Source organism: Rhagoletis pomonella, unplaced genomic scaffold, assembly GCF_013731165.1.
Source record: "Rhagoletis pomonella isolate Grant_MI unplaced genomic scaffold, Rhpom_1.0 Rhpom_scaffold_00061, whole genome shotgun sequence".
NCBI classification, from domain to species: Eukaryota; Metazoa; Arthropoda; class Insecta; order Diptera; family Tephritidae; genus Rhagoletis; species Rhagoletis pomonella.
The window spans coordinates 199,104-199,531 of NW_023458615.1; positions in this window are offsets into that span (position 1 = coordinate 199,104).

Genomic DNA, 428 nt, shown 5'->3' on the forward strand with positions numbered 1-428 from the left:
TCTGCAATTTACTTAAGACTTCTAGTTGGGACAAATGTATATTTGTCCCAACTAGAAGTCTTAAGTAAATTGCAGACTTTCGTGAACTATATATTTATTTCGCCATATCCAACTATGCCACTTGATCACTATAACCAAATCTTGGTTATTATAACTAAACCTTTTTCTGGGTGTGCGAATATGCTTGGCTCTCGCCTTAAAGCAAATTCTCACACGATCTTATCAATTTTTATATTGATGATCACCTTGGATTTTAACCAAGCTTTCACCAGTTTTTCAAAACATGATACAATATACATATGGATGTTTCCAGCGGAAGGTCCACCACGACAAAAAAAATAAAAGTTTTATATCTAACGTATTTACGGGCCGATTTGTCTGCTTTTTAAAATATATACTGGCTATGTAAGTAGAATCATGTTTGCATA